This window comes from Melospiza melodia, chromosome 1 (genome assembly GCF_035770615.1).
Source record: "Melospiza melodia melodia isolate bMelMel2 chromosome 1, bMelMel2.pri, whole genome shotgun sequence".
NCBI classification, from domain to species: domain Eukaryota; kingdom Metazoa; phylum Chordata; class Aves; order Passeriformes; family Passerellidae; genus Melospiza; species Melospiza melodia.
Genome location: NC_086194.1, coordinates 171,673,683 through 171,692,919, shown reverse-complemented (window position 1 = coordinate 171,692,919; position 19,237 = coordinate 171,673,683).

The window sequence follows — 19,237 nt, the reverse complement described above, 5'->3', positions numbered from 1 at the left end:
CTGATCTGAGAGATTCTTGCCAGGAGCAGCAGATGGAGGGTCACCAAATGTGCTATGTTTGCAATCTTTTCTTTCCCCCTCTTTGGTGTTATTCTTCCCTCTTCTAACATTTGACAGAAACCAGTGTGAAAACAGGAAAAAACGATGGTGTTCAGCCCTCTTTGGGGCTGTGAATATGAAATTTTATGGTGATGGAGAGACAAAGGTCACCCTCCTTCCCCTGTCCCACCTCCATTTACATTATAAATCTCTTGCTCATGTATAAATTGAGGAGTGTTGCTCACCAGTAACCTCCTTCCTCCAGAAATGTTTTCAGCTGCCTTGTTTAGAACTGGATATTCACAAACCACCAGGAGGTTTAATCTTATTTTCTAAAGGTGTGTGAATAAATTACCACAACTGAGGTGGAGCAGGCAGCACAAGGGGACCTGTGAGTGGGAGGTGAATGCCACAAGAACAGTCTCATGCTGTGCTCTGATGTTGGTGCCCCACAGCTCATCCCTTAGGCTTCCATTCCAACAAAAGCTGGGATTTGTTGTTGCTATTATTATTATTATTATTATTATTATTATTATTATTAGTTCCTGGTAATGTTTTGTACGTCACAGCAACAACACGATAACAGCGAGCTCAGCGTGTTCAACAATATGTAAATATTTTCCTGTGGGAAATGAGATAGAAAATGCATGTCCACAGATTTCAAAAGGTCACTTAGGCAGCAGTGTTTGAACACCAGCAATCTGCATCCCAGCTGCCTCTGGCAATAATTCCTGTTTAGGTGCTTGCCAGGCATGGAGAGCATGGGAAGTGAGGTGTGTAATGGGGATGGAAGAGGGATGGAGATGGAGGACAAGAGACCAAGGCACCAAACAGGAGAGGTGAGAGAGAGACACAGCAAGGAGGGTTCTTCAGACACAGAATTTGATGGTCTGAAGTTATGCTAAAGGCATTTCCTAAAATACTCATGTACAAATGGCACTGTTGTTTTGTTCCAGGGATTTTGCATCTCTTGGGGAAAAAAAAGGAATCATGGAATGGTTTGGGTGGGAGGGACCTTCAAAGGGAACATGGTGGCATTTTTGGGGGGTCCTGTGTAGTGCTAGGAGTTGGATTCCATGATCCTGATGAGTCCATTTCTACTCAGCATATTCCATAATTTTGTGATTCTGTGATCATCCAGCTCCAACCCCTGCCATGGCCTGGGACAGCCTGGAAGTGTTGAAGGCTGGGTTGGATGGGGTTTGGAGCACCCTAGTCTAGTGGAAGGTGTCCTTACCTATGGCAGGGGATTGGAGCTGGATTATCTTTAATATCCCATCCAACTCAAACCATTCTATGATTTTATGATCTTTTTTTGGGGTTTCCCATGGAGGAGGAGGCTTTGCACACTGAGTCCTGTTCCTGATTTATTTTAAAAATGCTTTGCTTTGCCAGGTTTCTTTCAGCTGACACAGTTTATTTTCTTCATTGACTCTGATTTACATTTCCTACTCAGGCAACAACTCATGCACTTCTTTATGTTATTCATCCCTTGTCTTTAAGGCTGTTTATTTGTGATGGACTGCCATCAGCCCTTCTGAAGCAGACTGAAAAGATTAAGAAGTTGGAGATGACAAAAAGAAGAGCCTGTCAGAAGAGGGAAACCTTTAGCCTTCTTTAGCTGGGTGCAGAATTTTGGCTTGGAGGAGGTAAAATTAAAGTGGGTTAGTGTGTACATGTGGTTGGTGTTAGATCCTCTCCTCTGTATTTCTGAATTCTGGGGAACTGGAAATTCCTCCTGAATTTGCAGGGATCAATGCACAAAGAGACATAGACAACTGAGTGGTGGTCCTGGGCCACAAGAATCAAGATGGGTGGAAGGTGCTGATACTTCAAATATCTCTGTAAAAATAATTTAAAATATCTTTGTAAGATTCATTTTAAGGTTTTCTTTAAGCACGTCCTGAAGTTGAAGTACGTAAGAGAGTGTGCTTGAAAAGTGTGAAAATGTCACAGCATTTGGGGGGATACAAATGTTTGTTTTTCATCAGGGCCTCTGGCAAAGCACAGCACAAAGGCCAGAAATCCCACATCACTGAAATGAGTCATTATTGCAACCACTTTTGGGCTGGCAAGTGGAAGCTTGGACTTGTTCAGAGTGAGGAGCTTAAAGATCCTTCCAGTAACCAGGATGAGTTTGATAAAACCTGATTCTCCCTTCCTAAAGTCCTGACAAAGAGCTTTTACCTCCCTCCACGTAAGTTTTTTGATAATGTCAATATTGAAATAACATCCAGGCTTTCCTGCCAGGTTTTCGCTCAGGCTTTTTTTCCTCCTTCTCTCCTTTTCTCTCTTGACAGAGGCTCATTTGGTTTATTAAAATAATGTAATGGAACTTTTAGACTTTTTTTTTTTTAACTGAGGTAAGGAGAGGGGAAAAAATATAAAAAATATCTAAAATTTATGACTTTTTGCTTTTAGGAGGGAAGTATAGAAAGTTACAAGTCACCTACACGGGAGTCAGTACTTCATCTTTTATGACACAGTTGAAGTAACACAGATTGGTCTCACATACGTTCCTGTACATGGTCATTTCCAAGTATCAGCCTCTTGTAGCACGCACATTTTTTACTGATAACCACTTTGCACTGAGCATTCTCCAAGTCCCTCTAGCATGGAAAATGGCTGTGCAAGGAAAAGAGGTCCAGCATTGCTCAGAATTCTTAATTTTTTCCCTGATAAAAAACAAGTGCTGCCCTCTTGGAATGTAGTGGCTCCATATGAAATAAGGGATGAATTAAGTGCTCTGTGTTATGTCCCAAAGTCCTTCCAAGTTTTAATTTTCCATTTATAAAGAACACAATAATTGAGATTAGGTTTCTTCCCAAAACCAAAGGATTTTGCTGTTGAACATGGCATTTTTCTGCAGAAAGGAATTATTTACAGACACAAGAATTCCTGAAATAACTTTGTGGTTGCAGGGCCATCCCTCCATGGGTGCACACTGCGTCCTGAGCTCAGTGCGACATCCACAATTCCCTTCCTGCCTCTCATCCTGTTATCATCCCCAGGTGGGCCCTGGGTGCAGCTCCAGGAGTTGTTCCAAAGGCAGAGAGCCCAACATTCCCATACCTTTTGTTCTAAACAAGAAATAGTAGAAACATAGTGATTATTGGTTAATAAAGAGATTTTTGATGGAAGTAATATGGCAGCTTTAGCAGCTCCAGGACTTCACAATGGATTGGGAAAATCCTGATTTGCCAAATGATGACCCAAGCACGTGGGGTCTGGTTTGCTCTGTTGACAAAGTGGGAATGCAGAGAGAGAGACTGATTTGAATTTGAAAAGAATAGGGTTGTTTGGTGCTAATCCAGGCTCCCTGATACTGAAATGAGATATTTGGATTTCAGTGTCAGGTGTCTATCTTGGCTGGCTGCCTCCTGCTGACTTGCTGGGAATGGAAATCCCTCTTTGCTTCAGTCCTGACCCAGGCATGGAAATGTTTTCCAGCGGAAAGCCAGGGGAGATCTAGGAGCTAGGAAATCTTCCACTTTTTATTCCATGGGAGATTTAAACCTGTTCACAGCCTGGATCCAGCCTGTGATGACACTGTAAACCTGCTTAAGAGCATTAGTCAGAATGCCAGCATTTATCCACTCAGCAATGACTCCTAATTCCCATTACAGGCAAATCCCCATCTCTCGCTGCAGCTTGATTACAACGGTGATTAATTTGAAAGTCAACATATTTACCCAAAATACAACATCATTAAAAAGACTAAACATAAACCTGCATATTTACAAATATCTTAACTTGATGTGATTAAAACAAACAGCCTCCTCTCTGCTTGTTTGGATCCAGGCAGATGAGCTTCTTTTCCACCTTTATATTTTCATGTCAATAGATGGCACTAGCATTTTCTCAATTTTTCTCTGCAATATTAGATTTCCTTATGATACTTCCTGCCCTCACTCGGGTTTTCAAAGGATGGAATTGCTCATTTCCAAGGGGATATTTTATCCTTAGTAAATATATAATATCACTCCAGTTTGGCTCTCAGCAAGTAAATCTTTGCATACTTCATAAAGCCTCAATGCCACAAGACTGATTTCTTTTCCCATTGTGAAAACAAAATGAATTTAAAGTTTTCATTTCCATACTGATGGGAGAGTTCACTAGGAAAAGCCTGTAGGATCTCTATATAGGGTGCCTTAAAAATCCTATGGATTTTACTCCATCATCCCAGTGAAAACAGAAAGACATGGCTCCTTTTCAATTATATTTTTATTTGAAGAATGAGCAGTGGGTTGTATGAAAAGCAGAGATATTAAAAACTGTGAATAAGGTTCTCAGTTTGTTTTACTCTACTCTCACAAATACAAGAACTGGTGAAACTTCCCTTTTCATACCAGCTCAGCTTTTCTAACTAAACCTACATTTTAGGAAAACATATCTTAACATTCTAGCAGATGTTCTTGTATCTGTCAGTACAAAGTCCTCTTAAATTAAAACAAAAATTCAGCTGGTCATCGTCATCCCAAACAATTTTTAGTTTCATTTGGCTGTGCTAAGAGAGGATGTTCATGTGAACATCTCCTTCATGGTGGGAGAACCAATGCATTTGGATATCAGAGGTAACAAGAGTAAACAGGGCCCAGATTCAGTTTGTTGTCTTGCCACAGAGACTTTGTAAGAGCAGTGTCAAGACAAGATGAAAAGTTTGCAGTCCCAGTTCCTCAGATGTTCCTAAAAGCAATTTCTTCAACTTGTGAGGTTATGGTGAGGATAAAGATAATGGCAGGAATTTTCCTATTTCATAGAATCACAGAATCGTTTGGAGTGGAAAGGACTTAAAGACCTCCTCATTCCAACCTTTCCACCATCCCAGCTTGCTCCAAACCCTGTCCAACCTGGCCTTGAACACTTCCAGGGATGGGGCAGCCACAGAATTCCTACACAACCTCTGCCAGGTTCTCATCACACTCACAGGGATGAATTTCTTCCTGTTATCCCATCTTAATCTACCCTTCTTCCTCTTCAAACCATTCCCCTTGTCCTGTCCCTGGGGTGCTTTGCCACGTGTGCCACACATTAAACAAGATTCAAAGGGAACTTTGGTGAATCCATCAGCTGTGGAGTCTAATTAATAAACATGCAAATCTCCTGATAGCCACATATTGGTCCTGCTCCCAGTCCACACAGATTTAGGAAACAGCCACAAGTTAAATCAACAGCAGGTCAGTGATGGGAAAGTCCCCCTGGTGCTGTTCTGAGATAAAATCAGGTCATAACTCAGGAATTATGATGGGAACCCAAAGGAACAGGTGAGCCCTGGACCCCATGAGGTTTATTCTCCCCAGATCTCTGCATTACAGACAGATCTGTTTAACTCTGGCAGGTAATTGTCAGCTGGCCCAGGGCAGCAGCATTCTGCTGTTGCAATTTTATGCCTTTAACAATCGTGGTGCCTCCATTTATGAACACAGAACTAATTAACATGCCTGTTAAAACACCTGGGTTTTGACACAGGGGCAAGGAGAAAGTGCAGGAATCAAACTACTACAATTAGTTATATTCACTTCTCAGAGCAAGGCACTGGTGTCCTGGGATTTTCTGCCTGTCTTCATTGCCTTTGTTCATCTCCCTCCTTGGTAATAATGCAACACTTGTAGAAATTAATTTGGTGGAAATTGATTAAAGGTGGACATTGTTTGCCCAGGAAGGTAATTGTCTCTGACACCTGGTGTTGGGGAAGATGTGCACACAGAGATGCGGAAAGGTGCACGTTAATCTTCTCCTCTCGAGCTGGAAGTGCTAGGAGGTGAATCAAGGGGGTGATATCAACCAGAAAACATGGAAAGTAAGAGAAATAAAATGCAGATTACATGGAAGGAAAGTGAGTTCAGCTGCAGAATCCAGCAGGAGAGAGAATTATCAAGGAATCATAGGATCAGAATATGGTTTGGGTTGGAAGGGAGCTTTAAGACTGTCCAGTTCCATCTCTCTTAGGCAGGGATACCTTCCTCTGGACCAGGTTGCTCAGGGCCTTTCGTTCTTCCAGGGATAGAGAACTCAGAGCTTCTCTGGAAAATTTCTTCAAGTGTCTCTTTCCCTTCACAGGAAAGATTTTTTTCCCTAATATCTGATTTAATTCTACCATCTTTCAGTTAAAAACCTTGTCCTGTCACTAATTCCATAAATCTAAAGGATTATGCCTAACTGATCCAACTCAGTGAAAATCCACTCACACTTGAATATTTGGTTCTAATTTCTGGGCAATAATATTTCCTGTAATTAGAGTTTTGGCTCTGATCTTCATTCCTCCTCCAGTTTATCTGGGTAAGACTGTCCAGGGAACAGTTCAAACACATCTTGTGGTTCCTCCTCTAATAACTTGAATGAGAACAGGTTTGAATTAGTCATTTATTTATCCAGCCAGTCTGGAAGGTGTCCCTGCCCATGGAAGGGGGTTGGAATGAGATGATCTTTAAGGTTCCTTCCAACCCAAACCATTTGAGGATTCTGTGATTTCTCCTTCTGATCTTACACCCCCAGATGATGACTAGAGGGGAATCTCTCCATCCAGATGGTTTCAACAACAAATGAAGGAGAGCTCCATCCTCTTCCATCCATTTCTCTGCCAGAAGAAGTCGAAGTCTTGGGTTTCAGCTAAAACCAAGGATTGCTCTGTGCCATTTGATATCATACCCAAGAGCTGATCCAAATGGATTTTAGCCTGGAAGTCAAGGATTAAGTTACTGACAAATCACTGAGGCATGAAGAAGAAAATGGGAAAGTAAGGAAAGGTGGTTATGGAAAAGCACAAAGAGCAAAATTCCAGGCAGGGACTAAGAAAACCCTGTTCTGATAACCAGGATCCCAACTGCCTAATAAAACTTCAGCAATATCTCCATTATTAGTGGACTCTGAGATCATAAATGAAAAAATCATAAATGAAAAAGAGAGCGGAACAAAAATGAGAAGGAATAAGTTGGGAATGCTGCATCTTCATGAGGGATTTAAGAAAATTTGCTCATCTCTCTCTAACATAATTTCATCTCTCTATTCCTTTAATATCGATTCTTTTTGTCAACCAGACAAATTATTCTGCAGTATTTTTAACACTTTTTCAGAGCACCATCTGTTTGCATGATAATTTCCCCCAAGTCCTTATAAGGGCTGTAATAATCCTTTCATGTTAACTTTTATTATTTGATTTCCAACTGCCTTAGCTCTGAAGGAGCAGCACGGGGAAATGTGTGTATTAACAAATAGCAGTTTCCCACAATTCCTACAGAAATTAATAATAAAAAAAGGATTAAGTTTCAACCACCTCATCAGGGCACAGTATTCACACAGGTGTGGGTTGGACTCATGAGGACAGAAGTGCAGAGGAACAGAACAAGCACAGCCCAGCTCCAAAATAAGTTAAACTTGAATGTTTGGGAAAGACTAAAGAACAGAGTAGGCAGAGATGATGCATCCTCGACTTTCTTCCATTTTCCAATAAATTTTGTTTTGATACCTGAGACTGATGTAACTTGTCAATCAATTAATCTACAATACGAATCTTTTCTGAGTGTTCATTCAGCTTCAAAGGATGGCTTGAAAACAAATTGTATCTTGCAGCTTTTTCTCTACCTATTAAATTGTCTTTATTTCAACTTGAAATTTTCAGTTTTTCCCTTTTGATTTTCTTCTCCCTCCTAAGGAGGTGAGAGTTAGTAGATGGGGCTGAGTTGTTGGCTGGGGTTAAACCACAACAAAATCTTTTTAAAAAATCACATCCTTTTGTTTGTTTTGTGTCTGCCTTCCAGTCATTTATTCATCAAATTCTCACAGAATAGGTGGTGTATGGCCAACCCTCACCCAGCTTCTCTAAATGCTTCTGATCTTCCAGCAGCAAAAAGGGGGACACAGATCTGTCATGGAAAAGACTGGAAAGATGAAATGAATGGAGATGAAAATTATATTTAAATTTTTAATGTATATGTTTATGCATGCAGTACTCAAATGGTTCAGGTAATTAACCACAGACACACACCATAATATTCTATCACAACAAGGGGACATTTGGTGTTGCTACATTATTCAAAGGGGTCCTCAACCTTCAAAACTACCAAAATCCCCTTCCAAATACTTCTCCCTCCTCTCTCAAGGAAGATAATCCTGAATATACATCAGACCTGTACTGAGACCAACAAAATGCACCCACAGGGCATTTGTTGCAGCATTTACCTCTGTCATACATGAAATTTGGACCCTGTGCCCTGGGTGTTTCCTTGTTGGGAGCCAAATTCCCCATTCTGTGATTGTTCCCAAACTTTGGTAGTATAACCTTTGATGTTCACATTCCAATATTGGATTAAACATTACATGAAGACTTTGCCTTTCAGATTCCTTTTGCTGTACATCATAAATGTGCCTGCTCTGCAGAAGAGCAGCACAAGGACTTTGTTCTTTCATTCCAGCTGAGAGACAATGTCAATAGATAAGTGTGTATTAAAACTTCAAGATCGTTTTATTTAGACTTAATTCAATTAAACTTTTTTTGTGCTTTTGTTGGCAGTTTTCTATTAAGGTCATTCAGTCGAACTTGTACTTAAAAAGAAATAGCTGCAGAGCCTTGCTGTTTAATATACAGGAGTGCTTCAGGTGCCAAAGTCCAAGGTGAGTCAAAGGGAACTGTTCAGGTAGATCAGGACGTGGCAGCAAACAACCAACCCCAGCCAAGTCATTGCTGCCAACCCCAAATAAAGGTTCTTTTGTCACTTGATTGTTTAATTTGTGCCTTCTCTTTATAAAGGACCTGCTCACAGAGAAGGGTGGGACTGCACTGAGTTTGAGAAGTCTCAGTAGTGGAGCAGGGTCCCAAGAGCACTGAGAGTTCTCCAGGGGGAAAAGATCATGCTGAGTTTTAAGAACAGCAAAGATATTTTGGAATCTATGTGACAATCATTATTGTAAAGCACTGTGGGAGGACGGCTGCTTTAAAAGAACATAGAATGAGAGAATCACAGAATGTTTTGGGTTGGAAAGGACCTTCAAAGGTCATCCAGTCCAACCCTCCTTCAGTGGGCAGGGACATCTTCAACTAGACCAGGTTGCTCAAAGCCCCATCCAACCCAGCCTTGAACACTTCAGGGGTGAGGCATCAACCACCTTTCAGGGCAACCTGTTCCAAGGTTTCTCCACCCTCACTGCAAAACATTTATTCATTATTTCTACTCTAAATTTCCTTTTTTTTTTTTTTTTTTTTTTTTTTTTATTTAAAACCCTCACTCTTTGTTGTCTTATCAGTCCCTGCAACAACTTGGCCCTGTTTTCCTTATAGGCCCCTTTGAGCACAGAAAGGCTTGTACAGCATCCAATACTCCCCCTCTCAGAGCCCACCTTCAACCAGATGGGAGCAAGGCTAAAAAGATTTGCATTTTGGATGGGATCTAAGTCCTGGAAGATGCCACCTGGTCAAGAAAATCAAGGAAAATGAGAGTATGAGGTTTGCTTGAAGCTTAAACAGATTTTTAAACAGACCACAATCACCCAGCATAATGGAATTATTAAGGTTAGAAAAGACCTCCAAGATCATCAATTCCAGGCTTTGACCAAACACTTCAGTTTTGGTGGGACCATGCACTGGGGTTTAGAAATCCCTGAGATATGAAACAAATTGGAAAAGGTTTTACTGCAACATCAGCAAAACCAGGAATCCTTGGCTGCTATCCCAGGTAAATTAACACTCATGCCAAGTGCTGATCTGCCTGTAACAAAGGCCTGTGAGTCTGCCACAAAGTGTAATTAATTGGATGGAAAGATCTCCCTGGATTTCAGTGGGATGTGCATCAAGACTCTCAGTGTCAAGGACAGGTCACTTCTGAAGGGACTTATCAATGCCAAAGCAGTGTCCTGCACACTCTTGGCTTTCACTTGTCCCAAGTCTGAAACTGGAGCTGGCAATAAATATCTTCAGTTATTAGTGGAAATCTTCAGTTCGGTGATTTTGGGATGTTCCTGCCAATAGACATTTGCAGTGTCTTGGTTGATGTCTCTGCAGAGGCACTTCCTGTTTGCAAATTTCTATGCCTGAAAAGGTTCTCTGTAGTGATGTGAAACCAGGGATGCCAAGAACTGTGCCAAAGACCAAACTCCACAGATTTCATAGTCCAGACACTGAGATGTTTCAGACCTCTCCCCATCCTACTTTCTCAATATACTATTGCTTTTTTTAAAAATTTGATTTCTCTTAAAAGAAGTCATTCTGTCACCTGAATGGAAAGCAGAAACAATAATACCTCACCAGTAGCTGACTGCAGGCAGACAAAGCTCATGAATAAATAATAGATAATAGATAGATAATATACAATTTGGGTTTGCTGGTAGTGCATGAGATCTCACCATGTCTAAGCTCTTTCCATGCATGTGTTCAACATGGTACTGCTGTCCTTCCAAGCTTCATTTAAATCTATCTTAATGAGTTTTAAAATGAGCAGAAAGATGTTAGAATTGATTAAGAGATACTGTTTATACTAGGAAAATATATTTTATTTTGTATTTTTTTTTTTTTGTAAGAATAGACAAAAACCATTGCAAGGTGAATGCCAGTTTGTCCAGGATCGACTCTGAGAAATCTTCTTGTCAACTCCGGCACTGAATATCTTTTTTTTCCCAAAATATTTGCTTCTTTGGAGAATGAACAGTAGCAAACAGAGGGTTGGCTCTTAAATCTCCTTCTTTAAAGGAAATTATGGGGTAAGAAAAATAAGGTAAAGGAGATTGAACGACTCCCAAGAAAATTGCCAGAAAAACATTGATTTATACAGGTGCAGACCAAGTAAATATCCAGGAACACATTCAAGTCAATAAACTATGAATAAATACACTGTGTCCAAAATAACATGGACAGCAGGACCAGGGCAGTGGCGAGGCCTGGTGAGGCCTAGACACACTGGAGGGCTGTTTCTAGGTCTGGGCCAACAATTAAAATATTTAGGGGCTGGAGCGTGTCCAGAGAAGGGAATGGAGCTGGGAAAGGGTCTAGGGAATGAATCATGTCAGGAGTGGCTGAGTGGGTTTAACCTGGAGAAAAGGAGGCTCAGGGGAGACCTTTTTGCTCTCCACAACTCCCTGACAGGAGGGTGCAGACAGGTGGGGGTCAGGCTCTTCTCCCACGGAACAAGGGACAGGGAAAGAGGAAATGTCCTCAAGTTGTGCAAGGTGAGACTCAGGTTGGACATCAGGAGGAATTTCTCTGTGGAAAGAGTGGTCAAGCACTGGAAGAGGCTCCCCAGGGAGGTGGTGGAGTCCTGGTCTCTGGACGTGTTCAAGTGTGGTGGTGTTCACAGGGGTCTTGGGATGAGGGAAGAGACAAGAATGTTGACTCCATGTTTCAGAAGCCTTGATTTATTATTTTGTGATATATATTATGTTAAAACTATACTGAAAGAATAGAAGAAAGGACTTCATCAGAAGGCTAGCTAAGAATAGAAAAAGAATGATAACAAGGGCTTGTGACTGACCGAGACAGTCTGAACAGCTGGACTGTGATTGGCCATTAATTAGAAACATCCACATGAGACCAATCACAGATGCACCTTTTGCATTCCACAGCAGCAGATAATCATTGTCTGCATTTTGTTCCTGAGGCCTCTCAGTTTCTCAGGAGAAAAAATCCTAAGGAAAGGATTTTTCATAAAACATGTCTGCGACATTCAAGAAACAAACTGGATGTGGCACTCAGTGCTCTGTGACAAGGTGAGGATCAGTCACAGGCAGGACTCGGTGATCTTGGAGGTCTTTTCCAGCTTTTGTGATTCTATGATTCTATGAAAATGGGGTTAAAAGAAAGATTTCCTCAAAAATGTCAGACATTTTGGTGGGCCTCCTGATTCTGGAGTGGGTGAAGTAAAAGCTCTCATCTCTATCACAGACTGTGTAAACACTATTTTATAAATCTCTTTAGTCTGATTATTCCTCTGCAAAGTGTTCAATTGCCACTCTTTTGTTACAGCCAGACTAGCGTATTCCTGAGATATTTAGGTAATTAATTACCATGCTGCTGAAGACCGCATTTCCTGAAGTTTACATGGATTTTCTATAATTGTATGATAGAATCATCACAGGAAGGTTTAGGCTGAAAGGGACTTTGAAGTCCATGTGGTTCCAACCCCTCTGCCATGGGCAGGGTCATGTTCCACTATTCCAGGTGGCTCCAAGCCCTGTCCAACCTGGCCTTGGACACTTCCAGGGATGGAGCAGCCACAGCTTCTCTGGGCAACCTGTGCCAGGGCCTCACCATCCTCACAGGAAGGAATTTCTTCCTACTATCCAATCCAAATCTGCTTTTTTAGTTTAGATTGTAGCTGTCATCACCCTAATTTCTGTGTGTGCTGTAGAGATGTAACTATGAGAAAGGAGTAGCTTTAAATTTCTGCAGTTTATTATCAAGATCTATATTGGCTCTTCTTGCCAGTTCAGCATCTTGAATGGCCCCACACATCAATGTCAAGAGAAAAGTTCCTGCAGCAGAAAGGCCATCCTGTTTTACATTTCCAAGTTCATCTGTGAGGTGCTGTTATGCACAGATTGAAGCATGAGATGCAATTATTCTGGAGCTAGGGAAAGGTAATAGGATGGCTCTACCTGACCTGACTTTGAAGTGTGGTTAAAACCACTTAAGAACAAGAAGAAATGTGGCTCCCTGATGCTCATTTTCAGGGGTAAAAAGTGAATCACAGAGTACAGCAGAAAAATATTCTCTTATTACCAGAAGTTATTCAAGGATTTGATGGAGATGTGCAACAGGGATGTGAACTGCAAGATCAAGTGATAGATCCAGGGCACCACAGTTGAAAATCCCATTGTGAGCTTCTTAAAATGCTGGGTTTTTCTTACATGCACAGAGCACTTTCGAAATCTAAAGATGGAAAAAGCACTCAGTGCTATTATGAAAGATTCCTCAATAATTGATTCACTATGCTAATCCTTCTCCAAAATCAACCTACATTCTTCTTTCAGTCTCTGCTGCTCAAATCCTGTCACAAAAATGGGGAAATGAACTGCTTGCAACCAGTCTCAACAGGGAAAAAGACCCCAAACTTCTCTTTTCTGTTGTTTTTCTTTGTTTATCTATTTGTTCTTAGTGTGTGGTTACAATTATTTTATTATCCCCTTCTTTGATAAGTTCCATATTTACTGAATAGAATTGTCTTCTGATATTTAATATTTGAAAGCTGATATTTTAATTTCAAACAATTTCAAAGAGCAGGAATGACCTGGATGCAGGAATCTGGTATTTTTGCAGCTCAATCTATTGGCAAAATCCATTTTCATGTAGTCAGTTTTTCAGCACTTTTGTACCTGTTGACCACACCAGGATCACTGGATTTCCAATTATAGAATTCCTGTAAAATTCCATCATGTTGAAACCGAGTAAGTGCAGCCAGCTCTTCTCCAGGGAGAAAATAAAACCAGGAAAAAAAGCCAAAAATCCTCAAACCAAGTTATGCTTTGCCATAGTGAATCAGACCTGTGTTCTTCCTGTCCCTGCATTAGAATAACAACCTCAGGGAAGGATACAGAATTTATCTTTGAGAGATCAGAGGGAAAACTACATCTAGTAGTTTCTAGAACCTTTGGAAAATACACTATATCGAGTATGGAGATCAAGACCAATTGACAACATTTTGAGTATCCTTGCTTGTTCCATTTTCTTGCCCAAAAGATTTCCAAAATTGGAGAAAAGCCAATATTTCCCTTGCTGAGGAAGCCAAGCCATAGAAAAGGGAATATCTGACTCCAGAATTTAAGTTAGAGGCCATGGGTGTGTGAATTACAGAATCACAGAATGGTTTGGGTTGGAAACGACCTTGAAGATCATCTCATCCTACCCTCTGCCATGGACAGGGACACCTTCCACTATCCCAGGGTGCTCCAAGCCCTGCCCAACCTTCCTTGGATCCTTCCAGGGATGGGGTGTCCACAACCAAAAAGGCCAAAACCAAAATTTTTCTGGAGAATAGTGATAGAACCAAAACCAAAATTTTTCTGGAGAACAGTGAGCTCAGCCTGGAGAGATCCATAAAACACAGCTTCCACCTACAGCACAGGGAAAGTTGGGCTGGCAGCTACAGCATCTGAAGATTCTCTGCAGCATCTCCTGAGGACCTTCAGACTCAACAGAAATCATTGTTTTGCAGAAAAACGAGTCCTAACCACCCTCAGATCCACTACACCTTCTCAATTTGAATTTCTTGGCCTCTGCTGCATGTTTTTTGTGTTGTATCTCATCTCTGCTTTAATTTATGAAGGAATAATCACCTGCCATGTCACTCAGAGAAGGTTGGTTTTCCCTGTTGCCTGGTCCACAACAGGAGCATTGGAGCGGCAGCTGAGGGAAGCACATTCCTGTTTCACAGTGAAGGAAAACAGCATCCAAAGACAATAACAGCAGGATGAGGTTTCCCTGTCTTGTGAGTTGGAAAGTCTTTGATTGGAAAAATAAAAAACCTGCCCAGTTTAGTTTAATATTTACCAAATAAAACCCAGATGAGCTCTTGTTGCTTGGTTGGCAAAGCAATGGCTCAGGGATAGAACAGAAAAATCACTGAGGTGAGACCCCCTTCAATGGCACTCTGAGGTCCTGTACGTGAATTGTCACTGCTGTCATGTTTAATGGCAGTGGTGTAGATCCCACTTCTCATAATTACTCTGCAATAAACCAAAAACCAATTTTTCAATTGTTTCCTCTGCCGGTTGAAATACGCCCAGCATCTCCCACTTCCCTCAGTTCCTTCAAGCAATCATATGAATTTCAAGGATTTAATTGCAACTTGGAGACTGTTTTGTAAGACCAGAGGCCATAAAACAAATCTTATCAGCCTTGGTAGAGACACTACAAAGAGTACTGTGGGTTTTGTGCCTTCAGGGGGAGGGAGAATGGAGTGGTTTGGCAGGGAAGAAGAGAAGGGAAAGAGAGGCGCAGAAAGCAGGTAGAACATGAATAATGATGGAATAATTTAGGTTGGAAAAGACCCTTAAGATCATTATTGCACCCTGTAAAGATTCACAGAGCGTGGAAGCTGCTCATCATGAAAATGCAAATGACTCCCTCTGATCTGAAGAGAGAGCAAAAAATAGTCAAGGACTTGCCAGGGTTGACAGGAAAAGTGTTCAAGCAGATGAGCACCTCACACAACCAGCTTAAATCAGGCACTGATTTTTTTATATTAACTCAACTGGTGTGCGAGGAAGAGAGAGATATTTTGATGGGAAATGGGGAAGGAGGTGTTAGCTGAAAAAGGAAAAGAGAAAAGTTTTAATCCTGTTGATATAGAAAGAAAGGGATGCAGGATGCTTTTTCCTGACCTGTGCTTTTGAGCAAACCTGAGGGTCACTCCAGAGTCATGACAGCCAAAAAATCTCTCAAAATTTATTTCTCAAGTGAATATTTGCTTTCAAACATGACCCAGCTGCTGTAGGATGGGTGGGACTTTGAAGAGACCTGTCTGAAAGGCCACCCTCATGCAAACAATATCAGAAGGCCATTGTAGGATGAAAATGCAGGTATAAAAGGATTATTATTCAGATTTTATCTGGGAATTTATCTCTGAATGTCATGGTTCACCAGCTTTTGTGATGTGAGGAAATGGTTCAGGCAATGTGCACTACTTTGCAAAGGCGCAGCCACAAAACTTGGCCAGCACACCAAGATATTAGGGAAACGTTCCCCGAGTTCTTTTCATTACTAATGAAAATAAATAAGATTTTCACTTCTGTACATTCAGGTTAAAATATAAGAGTTACAAATCCCCAGTTCCCATTCCCTATTTTATGGCTGGAATATCTCCATGGGTTTTTGTACCTTTCTTTAACAGTCATAATGACAACTGCCAAGGAGTTTTCCAATTACAGTGAGACCATTTTGCCTGATCCTGCTCTAGAATATTAAAAGAAAATCAAATTGAAGAGGGCTGATGGATGAAAGAAGAAATAAAAGGTAGACATGGGAAATAAAGGAAACTGATGCTAAAATAAAACCTAGGTGAGTTTTTTGTTTTGTTTTCTTTTGGGATGGGCTTTTTTGCGGGCAGAGAGAGAACATTGCTATTGTGATTACAGTTAGCTAGAATGGACCAATGCTGATCATAAAATAGTCTTCATCTCAAAGAGACTGACAATCAGCAAATAAATCAAGGACAGGGTGGCACTTCATTTCCTCATTGTTTCTGAAGTCTGGCCTTGGCTGGGGATGATTTCAGCTGCTGCACCACTGGGATAATTTTGGGCTGCAGGGCATGAGGCTGTGGAGCCTCATGGTGGAGGGAACCACCAGTTTGGTGGCAGTGGATGCTCTCAAACATCTGATTTTAGTCTTCTAAGCCACCAATATCTCGTCCAGCATGGGAAGGAGGGTTGGGAATGTCCTCTTCATAAGGAAGGCAGATTATTACCCCAATCCATGGGTGGATTGCATTCATTCCATCCTTTCCTGGCTGGAATCTTCCAGGCAGCTCCACACTCAGTCCTTGGCATCAGTAGAATTCCCCTAGTAAATCCAGAGCTACATTTAATTCCTTCCCTGTCAGAGAGATGCATTAGGTCTTGCAGCAGGGCCTGCTCTCTCATTTCTTCCACAGAAACCCTGCAGGACTATTTTGGGCAGCCTAAAAGGAGCAGGCAGCTTCATCAACTCGTTCATGATTGACTTGGCACTGAACAAGCCTGTCAGGAGATGCAGTTTAGTGTAATCAGTATTTCCTGGGAGGCTGCTGAGCTTTTCTTCAAAGGCTTGGAACTCCCCTGGTTCTGCCCATTTAGTGGCCCGGATGACATGAAGCAGAGGCTTTTGTTGCTTTTATGTATTTCCTGAGTAAAACCTCCTACCAAGTAAACATTCTGACTTCCACAATTTTCCTGTCCAAGTTTCCAATGGGAAATCACCTCCTTGCAGGCTGTCCCAGGGATTTCACTGGTCCAGGCTCCTGGTTCTGTGTGGTGAGAAGGGGCAACAGCAGAACTGGAAAATCTCCAGATCCATTTTGCCAACAGCTCAAGGTATAATCAATCTCTTTTTTTTTATTTTTTTATTTTTATCTTTTCTTAAAATGCAGTCTCTTGCATTCATTTATTCTTCTACTCAGCTGTGAGTTTGATGTCTTGAGACACCTCTGTGCAAATCTCATTTCAGATGGGTTCACTGGCTTATTCTTCAACTGTGATTTTTTTCCCCCTTCTGTTCTGACTTCAGGGACCTACAACAATCATCCAGCCCAGCTGCTTGACCAATTCAGGCCTCACTGAAATTTAAAGTGCATTTTCCAAATGAGTCTTAAACACTGGCGGACATGAGGCACCAGTCATTGAATCATAGAACCATTAAGGCTGGAAAAGACCTTCAGGATTATCAAGTCCAGCATTTGACCAGTCCCCACCTTGTCACACAGCCCAGAGCACTGAGTGCCACATCCAGTCATTCCTTGAACCTCTCCAGGGATGGGAACTCCATCATCTCCCTGAAAAGCCACTTCTAATGTTCAACAACCCTTTCCATCAAGAAATTCTTCCTGATGTTCATCCTGAATCTGTCCAGTTTTCTCCTCAGGTTGCCTCCTCAGCCTCCTTCTCTCCAAAATACACAAATCCAGGTATTTAGTTCAGCAGCCCATTCCAGATCCCACAGATGGAGCAACAAATCCATCTTTTTAGACCTCAGGTGAGAACCATGAAGAAATGCAGTCCTGGAAATCACTCGGTATCAAGTTTTTATCCAAGCACCTCTTAGTCTTGACCAAGGAATTTCTTGGAGAATGTCTATACTCAGCCCAACTCCATAGATTTTTGGGCTGTGAAAGCAGAACATCCACAGGGCTGTGCTATTTCTCAGCCACTGTCAGTTGGCTTCCTCTTGTCATTCTCTGCATGTTCCTAATAAAGAAAATGTTCTTGTCATGAATTAACAACACTGAGCCAAATCCGTGTCCGGGAGAACATCAGGAGTGTGAAAAATCCAAAACATCTGGCATCTTTCAGCAGGTTACTGGACTGTCTCAGGTTTTTCTCCGTGTTTTCATTATTTTTTTCATTAGAAAAATATTAATAACCAAGCAGAAAGAGGACACAGCGTGTGACTGCTCAGTCAGTTGAGGAGGTTTTGTGCTGAGAGAGCTCAAAAAAGGGGATAGGTTTGTTCAAAGCCAGAAATTTGAAATCACTGGGGCTTAATCAGACAAAAAGCAAGTTTCAAACAGCTTTGGGTCTCAGCTCAAAGAAATGAGCAACTTGTGTGTTGTGTAACGTCCTCAGATTTGGGAAGGCGATGATGGTTGTCCCCCACCCATGGCCTGTGGCAACATAAAGACATGGAAATGTTGGAGCAGGTCCAGAGGAGGCCACAAATTTGACAATGGGACTGGAGCACCTCCCCTATGGAGGTGGGCTGGGACAGCTGGGGCTGTTCAGCCTGGAGAAGAGAAAATTGTGTGGGAACTTTCCAGCACCTTCCAGTACCTGAAAACGCCTCCAGGGAAGCAAAAAAAGGACTTTTCATCTGGAATTGCAGTGATATGACAAGGAGTAATGGGTTCAAATTGAAAGAGGGGAAACTGAGGTGGGATATTGGGAATGAATTGTTCCCTGTGAGGATGGAGGATGGTCAGGCCCTGGCACAGGTTTTCCAGAGAAGCTGTGGAAGTGTGGAAGTGTCCAAGGCCAGGTTGGACAGGGCTTGGAGAAACCTGGGACACTGGGAGGTGTCCCTGCCCATGGCAGGGGTGGGACCTGATGGCCTTCAAGGTCTCTTCCAACTCCAGCCATTCTCTGATTCCATGATTCAGTCATGAGCATATTGATGATAAACTCCCAAAACTCCTCTTTCTGGGGCTAAACTTCTGCATTTTCTCTATTTCCTGGCTGTCTCATGCTCACAACTTTCACAGGCAATGTTTTTCCCACTATTCCTGTTTTGGGAAAGGCTGCTTTCATCTGGCATTCAGTTACTCCTCCAGCAAATCCAAGATGCCATGAAATAAAAACTTCATCAAAAGATTCTCAGGCCAAGAGACAACATCTCCAACAGGGAAAGTTCACAAAGAGAAGAATGCTGGGGAGTGGGAGAGTCCTGTGGTGAGGAATCAGCTTTCTCACCCTTCTTGAAGCATCTGCTGCTGCTCTTTGGAGGGAACAACACACTGGAGTAGATTGGACTTCTCTGGAGCATCTGTTCTTCATCTGTTACGTCACTCCGAGATACAGCAACAATTTT